The sequence below is a fragment of the Aphis gossypii genome, chromosome 2 (genome assembly GCF_020184175.1).
Source record: "Aphis gossypii isolate Hap1 chromosome 2, ASM2018417v2, whole genome shotgun sequence".
Taxonomy (NCBI): domain Eukaryota; kingdom Metazoa; phylum Arthropoda; class Insecta; order Hemiptera; family Aphididae; genus Aphis; species Aphis gossypii.
Genome location: NC_065531.1, coordinates 12,364,882 through 12,383,788, shown reverse-complemented (window position 1 = coordinate 12,383,788; position 18,907 = coordinate 12,364,882). Strand labels below are relative to the sequence as shown.

Below are 18,907 nucleotides of genomic sequence, written 5' to 3'. Positions count from 1 at the left end.
TGTACATTAAAACCCAATAATATTACATTATTCTGTGATAGGTAAGATAAATATCTACTTAATACAAATATAAATATATTAATAATATGTAGTCTATACTCTATTTCCATATTAAATTTAAATTTTATAATATACATTTTGATTCTTATTTGTTATCACCCCGCCATCAATAACTTACTCGTAATACTAAAAAAAAAAGTAGACAGATGGGTAAAAATTAGGTACCTATCGAGTAAGTCACTATTGTGTTTTTCTTTACACGCCTTGTGTTTCACGGCTTCTACCAAGTCTTTCCAACAATGTCTGTCTTCTGAGTCATCTATTCTTGCTGTTTCATCAATCCTTAGATCTCCGAGATCCAATGCGTAGTCGAGGATGTGATGGACCGTCTTTTGTTGTTGGTGTGCGAATCACCGTCGCCCGCGGGCGGAGGAGACGCGCCCGATGACGAATCTGCAGTCGTCATAGGCGACGAACGGCGTTGCGACGTCGGTGAACTCGTTGTACACACCACCTCGCCGGCCAAGGGAGCGGAGGTCAGGAACAGTCTGGGAGATCTCGTTGGATGGCTAGATCCGGGCGTAATACCTTTACAACAATAACGCGCTCCCCGTCGACGACGAAAACGATTGCAACTAGCGTGGCGGAGCTTCCAACGCGTTTTCCGGGGAATGTCGTGTTGTTGCGCCCGAGCCGACGTATATAGCGTCCGCGCGGGGTCGAATACGACTGAATCTCCTTCGGCCGAAAACTTCGGATGAGACGACGACGACGATACATGGTACAGGACGAGAGAGGATAGGAGAAAGTGCACGGACGGTGTCGTGGCGGTAAGTCGTCGGCGCACATTTTCCCGACGATTCTGCGTGGCGCTATGAGTTCGCTGGGTGGTCGTGAGCTCGGCCGTCGACGCGCTTAACTTTTCGGCGGTCGTGCGGGTGCTCGGTTTTCTCGGGTCGCTCGGGAAGACGGACGACGACAACGACGATGACGTGGCAGCTAGTTTATCGTCTGATACGGGCAACGATTACGCCAGCTGACGATGACAGTGATGCAGATGACAACGGCGGCGGCAGCGGCGGGAAATCGGTACACGGAGTGAGTTCGTACGATAATACTATACGGAGATATAGAAACCGCGGACGTCAGCGCCAGCCGAGTCCTCAGAAACTCGACGTTTCAGGGTTCGGTGGCTCGTGACTTCATCACAGACGACCTTTGGGTAAAGACGGTGCCGACGAGATGCCACAAGGAGCGAATCTGCGGAGAGCATTGCAGGACTACGGCGCATCGTGCCACCGTCCTCTAACGACGCTCTCTTTTTCGTCCTGCGGCAATCCCGCCGACCGAGTCTTGACCGCATCGGCCGCCTTTGGTTCTGTATGTAGCTCCAAAGTATTATTATTCGCTCGTTCCGTGTTTCGTTTTTCCGCTTTCCATCGCCAAAATCGTCGTTTACACACCGTCAGGACCGATCGCGAAAATGTGTAAAAGTGAACAGTGGCCCATAGAACTTACCTACTATTTCTCGTCACACTGAAAACGCCATCTCCATTCTTTCTCTTATAGTATTTTGTATCGTCTCGTACTCTTGTCCGAAGTTTTTGTTTTTGTTTATTTTTTATTATTTGTTTTCTTTTTGGCGACTTTTTTTCTCTTTCATATACGTTTTATACATGTTTTTTGTTATTTTTTTTTTTTGTGCCACATTGAGCAATTCATGTTTTTTTTTTTTATTTGTTCTAAAACCTCTTTTTTTCTCATTCATATACTTTTTATACATGTTTTTGGTTTCAAGCCACTTTGGCAAATATATTAAAAAAATGTGTTTTGATATTTTTTTTTATTTAATTTTGTATCACATGGAGTTATTCATGTTTAGGTTATTACCTAGTTTTTAATATTAATAAAATTTATTTGTACAAAAAATTATTATTTATTTATTTTTTATATTATCAAGGACATAACAACAAATTTACGTTCATTGATTAACAAAATAATGACTAATAAAATCGCTAATATAATATAATATTTATATTTAACAGAAGATTCGTTTGTATATTATGAAATTACATATGAATTTGTTTATAATCTATACATCCACATTCCACCTGCATGTGCTATACTATATAATACTATATACGTATAACATGTATATTGTACATACAGTGTATCTCGTTTTATATGTACCACTAAATATCTCAACTCGATGGCCTCAGATTGAAAAACGGCTTGCTGTGATAGGTGGTACCGAATTGCACATTTTGGAAAAAATTCAAATTTTTAACTCCTTTGGTTCGCGCATGCGCAATTCAAATTACTTTTTTTTGAATAGGAAGTAGGAACCCTTATTTTTGACACCGGATATGGGTAGATCATTTTTTTCATTGACATTAGTAGGTACTTAACCTAAAATTGACCGAGTTACAGGCCAACAGATTTTTAAAAATTGAAATTAATTCAATTTTTAGAAAAACGTGGTACACTTGTATTGAGTGGATTTTTTTCATGAATATAGGTACATAAAAAATACATGAAACATGATACATACATAATTATACATATTTAATAATGAAACAAAAAGTAAATTACTTTGTATAATTTTATTTTTAAATTTTATTTAAGTGAATTTGTTTATCTAATAAAATGTTCAAATTGTCCTCTATTATTTTCTAAACATTTTTCCAATCGTCCAATTAATTATCTATAACGTATCATTCATTTAAAAATTATCAGTGGCTCCATAGAGTAATTTATTCTATGAGTGGCTCATAAAGGTTAATCACATTTAATCGTTAGATGGCGCCAATCAGTAATTGTATTGCTGAGATAGGGATTCAGTTAGCCCATCTCCTTATCACATTTCGATGTGTAACCAGCACGGACTATGATTATAATCATATATTATAATCATAGTCCGTGGAAACCAGTATATTATCTTAAATCGTGATCGTGATATTCACCATCCAGTAATTAATATTTAATATTGTAATAATTAGAAATAATCTATTATTAAACTATTTTCTATCATGATAAACACTAGACTGTTGTACAAAGTCCAATATATCTGCCCAGCCGCCCAGGGCAGTCGGAAATCTGATTGTTTTTGGAATGTACGATGTTGGTTCGTTATTTTTAAATATTTTAATTTATGGTCGTAGCCTCAGTGCATAAATGACTGAGAATTCTCAAGCATTTGTAGTTTCTGTCCTCAATATTTTATCACATGCCGAATAGAACAATAACTTATAACTTCTGTTGGACGAATTAAAGAACTTCACTTTGTTGTGTTGTTTCAACCTTTAGACTCATCAATAATCAAATCTAAATGAAGTCATACATCGAGTCGATGTATTGAATTAAGCACAGGTTTCAGAGTATATCTTATTTCAGAAATTGTTGGTTATGGCTAAGAAATACACCGAGTTTGATTAAAGCATTTTCGACGATCTTTTGCAGCATACTATCATCATGGTGAATTATCCTAATACACATTAATATCAGTTTAGATGCTAATAGCAGGCAAAAGTGTTAAATTCATTTTTTTTAAAGTTGATTAATTTTTTTTTTGCCTGTTAGACCTACACTATTAGTTTTTAGTTGTTCAAATTATATTTAAAGTATTATTGTTGACGCATACCTTATTTGATTATAATATTCACTTAGTATCATATTTACACATGTACTGTATTAAAGCTTTTGAAGAAAAAGAATTTGCCACATGACATTTTAGATAATGTAATGTATAGGAGCATCATAAGGTTATAAAATCAGAGTTGATGATAATTTATTTTTACAATGCAATGAATTTTATTGATGTTTTTGCTGCTAGATAGTATCTGATCTGATTAAATAACTAATATCATATTAAGTTCATGAATATGTTTAGTACAATTTAACATTCTAGTTATTTATGTTATAAATTATAATTATTAACTTATGAATTAAATTTATATCTTATGATGTTTTATAGTTTTTGGAGAAATTCGAAATAACATAATCTTTGGAATATGTGTCATGGTGGTTTAGAATAGAGTATGGATTTGAAGGTTGAAGACTCCTGCTCTATGTCAACATCCATACTTGCCCTATAATTTGGTTTGCATTTTGTATGCGATACTACAAAATTGCACTCATAATTTTGCTCAACATGACGTGAAAATGGACAAATTTGATTTTGGATTTGGTTGGCGGCTGTGCACCACCCCCTACAAAACAATTGCCGCCCCCAGTCCATGCTCCAAAAATCAATTGTCCTCCCACAATATGGTGATTGTAAGTATTTCATTTTTAATCTTATTGAACGGTATCCGGAGAACATTTTCGGTCCTTTGGAGGATTAAATTTGAATACTAAGAAATTGGGAAAAAAAAGACTGCCAAAGTCATTAAAGATTCTATTCAAATATTTGATAGCAGTGCTGTAAAAAACTATTGTTTATATTTAAAGTCTTTAAAAATTGAACACAATGTTCCGTACCAACCACAGACCAGTAAAAACACCAACTGTCCAGAGGTTTTTGCCAACCCTCCCACCAACCGAAAGGAGATTTTTCCAACATGTTTTGGCACCAAATGTTTGAATTAAACACTGTTAATTCTATTGACAATTCAATATCATTTGCGATTTCCTGTTTCTTTATGACAGAAGCGATGAGTGAGTGATGATTGATAAATGAAACATTTCAATGCCTCTTAATCATGTCCTTTTTTCCAGTGTCAATTTAAGTGAAGCTGAGTCCAAAATGTATAAATTAATTGAACTGAAAAAAAATATAAAAATTGTAATACTAATTAATTATAATGACATATTTGAAGATGGAATTACAATGTTCATCAGTTCAGACAACCGGAAGATATTAACAGATAATTAAATTTCCCTAAAAAAAATATCAAGGTGTTCAGAAAACATTGGTTTAGTACAAATTGACTTGACCACCAATCCATCATCATGCCTAACGTTCTTCCAGGTGGATATAAAAAACGCTCTGTTACTTTTGGTTTAACTTCAGTTGTACTTTGAAAATAACATTTTGTCAAACAACAATACTGTATGTAATAAGAAAAACGTATAATAATTATTGAAAAGTATTGATGACATTCTAAAATTATTTTTTTACTTTAACTAAATGCCATACATCAGCATGTAGATGTCGTAAAGGCAAATATTGCCAAAAATTTTTATAACTAAATCAAAATTGAAAAAAGTATTTAAACAATTGTCTGATGAACATCATATATCAGCTTATAAATCTTTGAAAAAAACTTGCTTTAGTCTACACACAAAATTATATTCTACAATTGAAGGGAAAAAAATCATCCATTAATAAGAAAAATATTAAAAATTAACAACCAATTTAAACCAATTTAATGTTCTAATTATTTATGTGGTTTAGAGTCTTAAGGTTATACAGATAAAGTTGATGATAATTTACTTTTATATTACAATACATTTTATTGAAATGTTTGCTGTTAAATAGTATCTGTTCTGATTATAGTAACTTATTTTATATAAGTTTTTGAATATGATTAATACAATTTAATGTTCTAGTTATTTAACATTCAAAATATTCAAGAATATTCATGTCATAGTGCCTCCACTGGGAGGCCTCTGAAATCCATCTAATCTGCCTTTTTATTTTTATTTATTTTAGATTATTACCATCAATTATTCTTATTGATCTTTTTTTGAAACAAATTAAATAAAACTAATTAACACCAAAAAAAAAAAAAATAAATATATTCATGTTATAAATTATAATTATTAACTTATGAATTAAATTGATATTCTATGATGTTTTATACCTAGTGTTTGGAGACCTCCGAAATAACATAATCTTTGGAACATGTGTCATTGCAGATTAGAAGAGTGTACTGAGTTCAAGCTTATGTTAGACAGATAACTGTTCTACATTTCTACGTGTGATACGACCTTTTAGAAATTGTCAATGTGTAAATTCACTTTGAAGCTATGCATTGTGATATTGAATTCAGGGTATGTTTTTCATTTAATTTAATTTTTAATTTCGAATAATGACTTGTTGTGGTTTGGTTTTTTTAAGTATATAAAATCAGAATTGATGATAGTATATTTTTATATTGCAATGAATTTTATTGATGTTTTTGCTGCTAGATAGTATCTGATCTGATTATAATGACTTATGTTATATTAAGTTCTTGAATATGTTTAGTACAATTTATTTATTTAATATACTAAAATTCTCTGTAAAGTCATGCAATGTGATGTAGAATTCAGGGTATGTTTCACTGTTTTATTTTTCATTTCAGAAATTATGTAATGTGGATTTCAGTCTTAAAGTTATAAAATCAGAATTGATGATAATTTATTTTTATATTGCAATGAATTTTATTGATGTTTTTGCTGCTAGATAGTATCTGATCTGATTGTAATCAAATTTGTATTGTTTTCATAATTATATGTTGTTCAAATCATTTATGTAAAGTAGTAAAATTCTCATTGATGCTATGCATTGTGATATTGAACTCTGGGTATGATTCTCATTTTGTTATTTATTTTCATTTCAGAAATTATTTGATGTGGATTTGAGCCTTAAGGTTATGAAATGAGAATTGATGATAATTTATTTTTATATTGCAATGAATTTTATTGATGTTTTTGCTGCTAGATAGTATCTGATCTGATTATAATAACTTATGTTATATTAAGTTCTTGAATATGTTTAGTACAATTTATTTTTTTAATATACTAAAATTCAATGTAAAGTCATGCAATGTGATGTAGAATTCATTGAATGTTTCACTGTTTTATTTTTCATTTCAGAAATTATTTAATGTGGATTTCAGTCTTAAAGTTATAAAATCAGAATTGATGATATTTTATTTTTATATTGCAATGAATTTTATTGATGTTTTTGCTGCTAGATAGTATCTGATCTGATTATAATAACTTATGTTATATTAAGTTCTTGAATATGTTTAGTACAATTTATTTATTTAATATACTAAAATTCTCTGTAAAGTCATGCAATGTGATGTAGAATTCAGGGTATGTTTCACTGTTTTATTTTTCATTTCAGAAATTATGTAATGTGGATTTCAGTCTTAAAGTTATAAAATCAGAATTGATGATAATTTATTTTTATATTGCAATGAATTTTATTGATGTATTTGCTGCTAGATAGTATCTGATCTGATTGTAATCAAATTGTATTGTTTTCATAATTATATGTTGTTCAAATCATTTATGTAAAGTAGTAAAATTCTCATTGATGCTATGCATTGTGATATTGAACTCTGGGTATGATTCTCATTTTGTTATTTATTTTCATTTCAGAAATTATTTAATGTGGATTTGAGCCTTAAGGTTATGAAATGAGAATTGATGATAATTTATTTTTATATTGCAATGAATTTTATTGATGTTTTTGCTGCTAGATAGTATCTGATCTGATTATAATAACTTATGTTATATTAAGTTCTTGAATATGTTTAGTACAATTTATTTTTTTAATATACTAAAATTCAATGTAAAGTCATGCAATGTGATGTAGAATTCATTGAATGTTTCACTGTTTTATTTTTCATTTCAGAAATTATTTAATGTGGATTTCAGTCTTAAAGTTATAAAATCAGAATTGATGATATTTTATTTTTATATTGCAATGAATTTTATTGATGTTTTTGCTGCTAGATAGTATCTGATCTGATTATAATAACTTATGTTATATTAAGTTCTTGAATATGTTTAGTACAATTTATTTATTTAATATACTAAAATTCTCTGTAAAGTCATGCAATGTGATGTAGAATTCAGGGTATGTTTCACTGTTTTATTTTTCATTTCAGAAATTATGTAATGTGGATTTCAGTCTTAAAGTTATAAAATCAGAATTGATGATAATTTATTTTTATATTGCAATGAATTTTATTGATGTATTTGCTGCTAGATAGTATCTGATCTGATTGTAATCAAATTTGTATTGTTTTCATAATTATATGTTGTTCAAATCATTTATGTAAAGTAGTAAAATTCTCATTGATGCTATGCATTGTGATATTGAACTCTGGGTATGATTCTCATTTTGTTATTTATTTTCATTTCAGAAATTATTTAATGTGGATTTGAGCCTTAAGGTTATGAAATGAGAATTGATGATAATTTATTTTTATATTGCAATGAATTTTATTGATGTTTTTGCTGCTAGATAGTATCTGATCTGATTATAATAACTTATGTTATATTAAGTTCTTGAATATGTTTAGTACAATTTATTTTTTTAATATACTAAAATTCAATGTAAAGTCATGCAATGTGATGTAGAATTCATTGAATGTTTCACTGTTTTATTTTTCATTTCAGAAATTATTTAATGTGGATTTCAGTCTTAAAGTTATAAAATCAGAATTGATGATATTTTATTTTTATATTGCAATGAATTTTATTGATGTTTTTGCTGCTAGATAGTATCTGATCTGATTATAATAACTTATGTTATATTAAGTTCTTGAATATGTTTAGTACAATTTATTTATTTAATATACTAAAATTCTCTGTAAAGTCATGCAATGTGATGTAGAATTCAGGGTATGTTTCACTGTTTTATTTTTCATTTCAGAAATTATGTAATGTGGATTTCAGTCTTAAAGTTATAAAATCAGAATTGATGATAATTTATTTTTATATTGCAATGAATTTTATTGATGTATTTGCTGCTAGATAGTATCTGATCTGATTGTAATCAAATTTGTATTGTTTTCATAATTATATGTTGTTCAAATCATTTATGTAAAGTAGTAAAATTCTCATTGATGCTATGCATTGTGATATTGAACTCTGGGTATGATTCTCATTTTGTTATTTATTTTCATTTCAGAAATTATTTAATGTGGATTTGAGCCTTAAGGTTATGAAATGAGAATTGATGATAATTTATTTTTATATTGCAATGAATTTTATTGATGTTTTTGCTGCTAGATAGTATCTGATCTGATTATAATAACTTATGTTATATTAAGTTCTTGAATATGTTTAGTACAATTTATTTATTTAATATACTAAAATTCACTGTAAAGTCATGCAATGTGATGTAGAATTCAGGGTATGTTTCACTGTTTTATTTTTCATTTCAGAAATTATTTAATGTGGATTTCAGTCTTAAAGTTATAAAATCAGAATTGATGATAATATATTTTTATATTGCAATGAATTTTATTGATGTTTTTGCTGCTAGATAGTATCTGATCTGATTGCTATCAAATTTGTATTGTTTTCATAATTATATGTTGTTCAAATCATTTATGTAAAGTAGTAAAATTCTCATTGATGCTATGCATTGTGATATTGAACTCTGGGTATGATTTTCTCATTTTGTTATTTATTTTCATTTCAGAAATTATTTAATGTGGATTTGAGTCTTAAGGTTATGAAATGAGAATTGATGATAATTTATTTTTATATTGCAATGAATTTTATTGATGTTTTTGCTGCTAGATAGTATCTGATCTGATTATTATAACTTATGTTATATTAAGTTCTTGAATATCTTTAGTACAATTTATTTATATAATTTATTAATATACTAAAATTCACTGTAAAGTCATGCAATGTGATGTAGAATTCAGGGGATGTTTCACTGTTTTATTTTTCATTTCAGAAATTATTTAATGTGGATTTCAGTCTTAAAGTTATAAAATCAGAATTGATGATAATATATTTTTATATTGCAATGAATTTTATTGATGTTTTTGCTGCTAAATAGTATCTGATCTGATTGCTATCAAATTTGTATTGTTTTCATAATTATATGTTGTTCAAATCATTTATGTAAAAAAGTAAAATTCTCATTGATGCTATGCATTGTGATATTGAACTCTGGGTATGATTCTCATTTTGTTATTTATTTTCATTTCAGAAATTATTTAATGTGGATTTGAGTCTTAAGGTTATGAAATGAGAATTGATGATAATTTATTTTTATATTGCAATGAATTTTATTGATGTTTTTGCTGCTAGATAGTATCTGATCTGATTATAATAACTTATGTTATATTAAGTTCTTGAATATGTTTAGTACAATTTTTTATTTAATATACTAAAATTCACTGTAAAGTCATGCAATGTGATGTAGAATTCAGGGTATGTTTCACTGTTTTATTTTTCATTTCAGAAATTATTTAATGTGGATTTCAGTCTTAAGTTATAAAATCAGAATTGATGATAATATATTTTTATATTGCAATCAATTTTATTGATGTTTTTGCTGCTAGATAGTATCTGATCTGATTATAATATCTAATATTATATTAAGTTGTTGAATATGTTTAATACAATTCAATGTTCTAGTTATTCATGTTATAATTAATAATTATTAACTGATGAATTAAATTGATATTTTATGATGTTTTATAGTTTTTGGAGACCTCCGAAATAACATAATCCTTGGAACATGTGTCATTGCAGATTAGAAGAGTGTACTGAGTTCAAGCTTATGTTAGACAGATAACTGTTCTACATTTCTCCGTGTGATACGACCTTTTAGAAATTGTCAATGTGTAAATTCACTTTGAAGCTATGCATTGTGATATTGAATTCAGGGTATGTCTTTCATTTAATTTAATTTTTAATTTCGAACAATAACTTGTTGTGGTTTGGTTTTTTTATGTATATAAAATCAGAATTGATGATAATATATTTTTATATTGCAATGAATTTTATTGATGTTTTTGCTGCTAGATAGTATCTGATCTGATTGTTATCAAATTTGTATTGTTTTCATAATTATATGTTGTTCAAATCATTTATGTAAAGTAGTAAAATTCTCATTGATGCTATGCATTTTGATATTGAACTCTGGGTATGATTCTCATTTTGTTATTTATTTTCATTTCAGAAATTAGTTAATGTGGATTTGAGTCTTAAGGTTATGAAATGAGAATTGATGATAATTTATTTTTATATTGCAATGAATTTTATTGATGTTTTTGCTGCTAGATAGTATCTGATCTGATTATAATATCTAATATTAATATATTATATTAAGTTGTTGAATATGTTTAATACAATTTAATGTTCTAGTTATTCGTGTTATAATTTATAATTATTAACTGATGAATTAAATTGATATTTTATGATGTTTTATAGTTTTTGGAGACCTCCGAAATAACATAATCCTTGGAACATGTGTCATTGCAGATTAGAAGAGTGTACTGAGTTCAAGCTTATGTTAGACAGATAACTGTTCTACATTTCTCCGTGTGATACGACCTTTTAGAAATTGTCAATGTGTAAATTCACTTTGAAGCTATGCATTGTGATATTGAATTCAGGGTATGTCTTTCATTTAATTTAATTTTTAATTTCGAATAATAACTTGTTGTGGTTTGGTTTTTTTATGTATATAAAATCAGAATTGATGATAATATATTTTTATATTGCAATGAATTTTATTGATGTTTTTGCTGCTAGATAGTATCTGATCTGATTGTTATCAAATTTGTATTGTTTTCATAATTATATGTTGTTCAAATCATTTATGTAAAGTAGTAAAATTCTCATTGATGCTATGCATTGTGATATTGAACTCTGGGTATGATTCTCATTTTGTTATTTATTTTCATTTCAGAAATTATTTAATGTGGATTTGAGTCTTAAGGTTATGAAATGAGACTTGATGATAATTTATTTTTATATTGCAATGAATTTTATTGATGTTTTTGCTGCTAGATAGTATCTGATCTGATTATAATAACTTATGTTATATTAAGTTCTTGAATATGTTTAGTACAATTTATTTATTTAATATACTAAAATTCACTGTAAAGTCATGCAATGTGATGTAGAATTCAGGGTATGTTTCACTGTTTTATTTTTCATTTCAGAAATTATTTAATGTGGATTTCAGTCTTAAAGTTATAAAATCAGAATTGATGATAATATATTTTTATATTGCAATGAATTTTATTGATGTTTTTGCTGCTAGATAGTATCTGATCTGATTATAATATCTAATATTATATTAAGTTGTTGAATATGTTTAATACAATTCAATGTTCTAGTTATTCATGTTATAATTAATAATTATTAACTGATGAATTAAATTGATATTTTATGATGTTTTATAGTTTTTGGAGACCTCCGAAATAACATAATCCTTGGAACATGTGTCATTGCAGATTAGAAGAGTGTACTGAGTTCAAGCTTATGTTAGACAGATAACTGTTCTACATTTCTCCGTGTGATACGACCTTTTAGAAATTGTCAATGTGTAAATTCACTTTGAAGCTATGCATTGTGATATTGAATTCAGGGTATGTCTTTCATTTAATTTAATTTTTAATTTCGAATAATAACTTGTTGTGGTGTGGTTTTTTTATGTATATAAAATCAGAATTGATGATAATATATTTTTATATTGCAATGAATTTTATTGATGTTTTTGCTGCTAGATAGTATCTGATCTGATTGTTATCAAATTTGTATTGTTTTCATAATTATATGTTGTTCAAATCATTTATGTAAAGTAGTAAAATTCTCATTGATGCTATGCATTGTGATATTGAACTCTGGGTATGATTCTCATTTTGTTATTTATTTTCATTTCAGAAATTATTTAATGTGGATTTGAGTCTTAAGGTTATGAAATGAGAATTGATGATAATTTATTTTTATATTGCAATGAATTTTATTGATGTTTTTGCTGCTAGATAGTATCTGATCTGATTATAATAACTTATGTTATATTAAGTTCTCGAATATGTTTAGTACAATTTATTTATTTAATATACTAAAATTCACTGTAAAGTCATGCAATGTGATGTAGAATTCAGGGTATGTTTCACTGTTTTATTTTTCATTTCAGAAATTATTTAATGTGGATTTCAGTCTTAAAGTTATAAAATCAGAATTGATGATAATATATTTTTATATTGCAATGAATTTTATTGATGTTTTTGCTGCTAGATAGTATCTGATCTGATTATAATAACTTATGTTATATTAAGTTCTTGAATATGTTTAGTACAATTTATTTATTTAATATACTAAAATTCACTGTAAAGTCATGCAATGTGATGTAGAATTCAGGGTATGTTTCACTGTTTTATTTTTCATTTCAGAAATTATTTAATGTGGATTTCAGTCTTAAAGTTATAAAATCAGAATTGATGATATTTTATTTTTATATTGCAATGAATTTTATTGATGTTTTTGCTGCTAGATAGTATCTGATCTGATTATAATAACTTATGTTATATTAAGTTCTTGAATATGTTTAGTATAATTTATTTATTTAATATACTAAAATTCAATGTAAAGTCATGCAATGTGATGTAGAATTCAGGGAATGTTTCACTGTTTTATTTTTCATTTCAGAAATTATTTAATGTCTATTTCAGTCTTAAAGTTATAAAATCAGAATTGATGATATTTTATTTTTATATTGCAATGATTTTATTGATGTTTTTGCTGCTAGATAGTATCTGATCTGATTATAATAACTTATGTTATATTAAGTTCTTGAATATGTTTAGTACAATTATTTATTTAATATACTAAAATTCTCTGTAAAGTCATGCAATGTGATGTAGAATTCAGGGTATGTTTCACTGTTTTATTTTTCATTTCAGAAATTATGTAATGTGGATTTCAGTCTTAAAGTTATAAAATCAGAATTGATGATAATTTATTTTTATATTGCAATGAATTTTATTGATGTATTTGCTGCTAGATAGTATCTGATCTGATTGTAATCAAATTTGTATTGTTTTCATAATTATATGTTGTTCAAATCATTTATGTAAAGTAGTAAAATTCTCATTGATGCTATGCATTGTGATATTGAACTCTGGGTATGATTCTCATTTTGTTATTTATTTTCATTTCAGAAATTATTTAATGTGGATTTGAGCCTTAAGGTTATGAAATGAGAATTGATGATAATTTATTTTTATATTGCAATGAATTTTATTGATGTTTTTGCTGCTAGATAGTATCTGATCTGATTATAATAACTTATGTTATATTAAGTTCTTGAATATGTTTAGTACAATTTATTTATTTAATATACTAAAATTCAATGTAAAGTCATGCAATGTGATGTAGAATTCAGGGAATGTTTCACTGTTTTATTTTTCATTTCAGAAATTATTTATTGTGGATTTCAGTCTTAAAGTTATAAAATCAGAATTGATGATATTTTATTTTTATATTGCAATGAATTTTATTGATGTTTTTGCTGCTAGATAGTATCTGATCTGATTATAATAACTTATGTTATATTAAGTTCTTGAATATGTTTAGTACAATTTATTTATTTAATATACTAAAATTCTCTGTAAAGTCATGCAATGTGATGTAGAATTCAGGGTATGTTTCACTGTTTTATTTTTCATTTCAGAAATTATTTAATGTGGATTTCAGTCTTAAAGTTATAAAATCAGAATTGATGATAATTTATTTTTATATTGCAATGAATTTTATTAATGTTTTTGCTGCTAGATAGTATCTGATCTGATTATAATAACTTATGTTATATTAAGTTCTTGAATATGTTTAGTACAATTTATTTATTTAATATACTAAAATTCTCTGTAAAGTCATGCAATGTGATGTAGAATTCAGGGTATGTTTCACTGTTTTATTTTTCATTTCAGAAATTATTTAATGTGGATTTCAGTCTTAAAGTTATAAAATCAGAATTGATGATAATTTATTTTTATATTGCAATGAATTTTATTAATGTTTTTGCTGCTAGATAGTATCTGATCTGATTATAATAACTTATGTTATATTAAGTTCTTGAATATGTTTAGTACAATTTATTTATTTAATATACTAAAATTCTCTGTAAAGTCATGCAATGTGATGTAGAATTCAGGGTATGTTTCACTGTTTTATTTTTCATTTCAGAAATTATTTAATGTGGATTTCAGTCTTAAAGTTATAAAATCAGAATTGATGATAATTTATTTTTATATTGCAATGAATTTTATTGATTTTTTTGCTGCTAGATAGTATCTGATCTGATTTTAATATCTAATATTATATTAAGTTGTTGAATATGTTTAATACAATTTAATGTTCTAGTTATTCGTGTTATAATTTATAATTATTAACTGATGAATTAAATTGATATTTTATGATGTTTTATAGTTTTTGGAGACCTCCGAAATAACATAATCTTTGGAACATGTGGCATTGCAGATTAGAAGAGTGTACTGAGTTCAAGCTTATGTTAGACAGATAACTGTTCTACATTTCTCCGTGTGATACGACCTTTTAGAAATTGTCAATGTGTAAATTCACTTTGAAGCTATGCATTGTGATATTGAACTCTGGGTATGATTCTCATTTTGTTATTTATTTTCATTTCAGAAATTATTTAATGTGGATTTGAGCCTTAAGGTTATGAAATGAGAATTGATGATAATTTATTTTTATATTGCAATGAATTTTATTGATGTTTTTGCTGCTAGATAGTATCTGATCTGATTATAATAACTTATGTTATATTAAGTTCTTAAATATGTTTAGTACAATTTATTTATTTAATATACTAAAATTCAATGTAAAGTCATGCAATGTGATGTAGAATTCAGGGAATGTTTCACTGTTTTATTTTTTATTTCAGAAATTATTTAATGTGGATTTGAGCCTTAAGATTATGAAATGAGAATTGATGAAAATTTATTTTTATATTGCAATGAATTGTATTGATGTTTTTGCTGCTAGGTAGTATCTGATCTGAGTATAATAACTTATGTTATATTAAGTTCTTGAATATGTTTAGTACAATTTATTTATTTAATATACTAAAATTCTCTGTAAAGTCATGCAATGTAATGTAGAATTCAGGGTATGTTTCACTGTTTTATTTTTCATTTCAGAAATTATTTAATGAGGATTTCAGTCTTAAAGTTATAAAATCAGAATTGATGATAATTTATTTTTATATTGCAATGAATTGTATTGATGTTTTTGCTGCTAGATAGTATCTGATCTGATTATAATAACTTATGTTATATTAAGTTCTTGAATATGTTTAGTACAATTTATTTATTTAATATACTAAAATTCTCTGTAAAGTCATGCAATGTGATGTAGAATTCAGGGTATGTTTCACTGTTTTATTTTTCATTTCAGAAATTATTTAATGTGGATTTCAGTCTTAAAGTTATAAAATCAGAATTGATGATAATTTATTTTTATATTGCAATGAATTTTATTAATGTTTTTGCTGCTAGATAGTATCTGATCTGATTATAATAACTTATGTTATATTAAGTTCTTGAATATGTTTAGTACAATTTATTTATTTAATATACTAAAATTCTCTGTAAAGTCATGCAATGTGATGTAGAATTCAGGGTATGTTTCACTGTTTTATTTTTCATTTCAGAAATTATTTAATGTGGATTTCAGTCTTAAAGTTATAAAATCAGAATTGATGATAATTTATTTTTATATTGCAATGAATTTTATTGATTTTTTTGCTGCTAGATAGTATCTGATCTGATTTTAATATCTAATATTATATTAAGTTGTTGAATATGTTTAATACAATTTAATGTTCTAGTTATTCGTGTTATAATTTATAATTATTAACTGATGAATTAAATTGATATTTTATGATGTTTTATAGTTTTTGGAGACCTCCGAAATAACATAATCTTTGGAACATGTGGCATTGCAGATTAGAAGAGTGTACTGAGTTCAAGCTTATGTTAGACAGATAACTGTTCTACATTTCTCCGTGTGATACGACCTTTTAGAAATTGTCAATGTGTAAATTCACTTTGAAGCTATGCATTGTGATATTGAATTCAGGGTATGTTTTTCATTTAATTTAATTTTTAATTTCGAATAATGACTTGTTGTGGTTTGGTTTTTTTAAGTATATTAAATCAGAATTGATGATAGTATATTTTTATATTGCAATGAATTTTATTGATGTTTTTGCTGCTAGATAGTATCTGATCTGATTATAATAACTTATGTTATATTATGTTCTTGAATATGTTTAGTACAATTTATTTATTTAATATACTAAAATTCCCTGTAAAGTCATGCAATGTGATGTAGAATTCAGGGTATGTTTCACTGTTTTATTTTTCATTTCAGAAATTATTTAATGTGGATTTCAGTCTTAAAGTTATAAAATCAGAATTGATGATAATTTATTTTTATATTGCAATGAATTTTATTGATGTATTTGCTGCTAGAAAGTATCTGATCTGATTGTAATCAAATTTGTATTGTTTTCATAATTATATGTTGTTCAAATCATTTATGTAAAGTAGTAAAATTCTCATTGATGCTATGCATTGTGATATTGAACTCTGGGTATGATTCCCATTTTGTTATTTATTTTCATTTCAGAAATTATTTAATGTGGATTTGAGCCTTAAGGTTATGAAATGAGAATTGATGATAATTTATTTTTATATTGCAATGAATTGTATTGATGTTTTTGCTGCTAGATAGTATCTGATCTGATTATAATAACTTATGTTATATTAAGTTCTTGAATATGTTTAGTACAATTTATTTATTTAATATACTAAAATTCTCTGTAAAGTCATGCAATGTGATTTAGAATTCAGGGTATGTTTCACTGTTTTATTTTTCATTTCAGAAATTATTTAATGTGGATTTCAGTCTTAAAGTTATAAAATCAGAATTGATGATAATTTATTTTTATATTGCAATGAATTTTATTGATTTTTTTGCTGCTAGATAGTATCTGATCTGATTATAATATCTAATATTATATTAAGTTGTTGAATATGTTTAATACAATTTAATGTTCTAGTTATTCGTGTTATAATTTATAATTATTAACTGATGAATTAAATTGATATTTTATGATGTTTTATAGTTTTTGGAGACCTCCGAAATAACATAATCTTTGGAACATGTGGCATTGCAGATTAGAAGAGTGTACTGAGTTCAAGCTTATGTTAGACAGATGACCAGGGGCGGCTCGTCAGGGGAGACTTTGAGACTGAGTCTCCCCCTTGAAAAAACCCAGTTACTTGTAAATAATAATTAATTAAAATAATAATCAATAATGCATAAAAATATTTTTATTCGAATTGAAAATATAATATTATATAATTTATATCGTTTTCTTTGTTTATTATTATAAATTGAAAGCAACCAAGTCTAAAACATAGACCTATTAAATAACTTGTTGTGGTTTGGTTTCTCTAATTATATAAAATCAGAATTGATGATAATTTATTTTTATATTGCTATGAATTTTATTGATGTTTTTGCTGCTAGAAAGTATCTGATCTGATTGTAATCAAATTTGAATTGTTTTCATAATTATAATATGTTGTTCAATTTATTTATGTAATGTACTTAAATTTTAGTAATAAAGAAATGACACACAATTCATTAAAGTCTTATAAAATATGAAATGTGTGGTGTTGGTACCTCAAGGAACTGGGTACCCACTCTATTACCAAAGGCTGCAAATCACAATATTTAATATAGCTACATACATATATAATTTAAAAAAATAATTTGAATACATGTAGAAAACTAATTAGGTAACTATGTAGATAAAATAGTACTTTTATTTAAGGCCACTCGAGAGCATGTAACCGTATAATTTAGCCGAAAAATATATGATCTGAACCGTATGTTATCAAAACGGTAAATTAGCCGATCAGTTATTTTTCTGAACCATATTTAAGTCTGCATAAATAATTTCGGTTCTTTTACAGCCGTTCATCCACTCCCAGAATAAGATATTTTATAATTATATATAATAAAGGTACCTACTAATTTGATAAAGATCCAAAAATTACCAACTATAGGTGTGTGAAAATAATTGGTTCTTTTACTTAGAAAATTTGAATTTTACCACATTATAAAGTTGATCTTTATTAGTCAAATAAAACAAGTAATGCACACAATTACA

The 18,907-nt window shown here is 26.7% G+C and overlaps 1 pseudogene; it reads left to right on the top strand.

Annotated features, from left to right (window-relative positions):
• The first annotated feature begins 380 nt into the window (after nucleotides 1–380).
• Nucleotides 381–18,097, top strand: LOC126549533 (uncharacterized; annotated as a pseudogene).
• The last annotated feature ends 810 nt before the right edge of the window (nucleotides 18,098–18,907 follow it).